Raw genomic sequence first — 598 nt, 5'->3', positions numbered from 1 at the left:
GTGTGTTTGGAAAAGAACAGCTCCTGCCTATGGAAGCAACTACTGATTAGGCATTTGGGGACAAAGGATTTTCTGATTCCATGCCTGCAAGGAAATAATAAGAAGCACCCGTTGAACTAACTACAAATGTAACCCTCAACCCTCTTATACTGTACATTTGTTTTGAGTTTACTGGTCATCCACAAGGTTGCCCCTTGTAAGCTATTCCTCAAACAAATAAGCTGGCCTCAAGAAAATTAGGAGAGAGTTGCGACTGCAATGACCAACTGGCCTATGGGAAGCATGGTTGGACTGGATTTTCTGAGCAGTCAGGCACTCATCTTCTAGAATCAGAGGATGGCCTATTGTAACTTGCAAGCCAAAAGCAGCTTAAATGCTGTGCAAGCATGCTGTATATTCACAACATTTGTATACGCTACAATGTACAACATTGTTTTATAATAATAACATCAAATCCAAAAAAGAAGATATTGCAGCAATATTAAAACAGACCAGTGTTGTCCAAATAAAATTATAATGTTTTTACTGCACAAACCTTAGGGTTATGCAATTGGGATAATATTTGTAAAAACCTAAATAGATACACCATGGGGACTTG

Source organism: Xenopus tropicalis, chromosome 1 (genome assembly GCF_000004195.4).
Source record: "Xenopus tropicalis strain Nigerian chromosome 1, UCB_Xtro_10.0, whole genome shotgun sequence".
NCBI lineage: Eukaryota > Metazoa > Chordata > Amphibia > Anura > Pipidae > Xenopus > Xenopus tropicalis.
The sequence above is the reverse complement of the archived record's forward strand: the minus strand, read 5'-3'. Positions refer to the sequence as shown.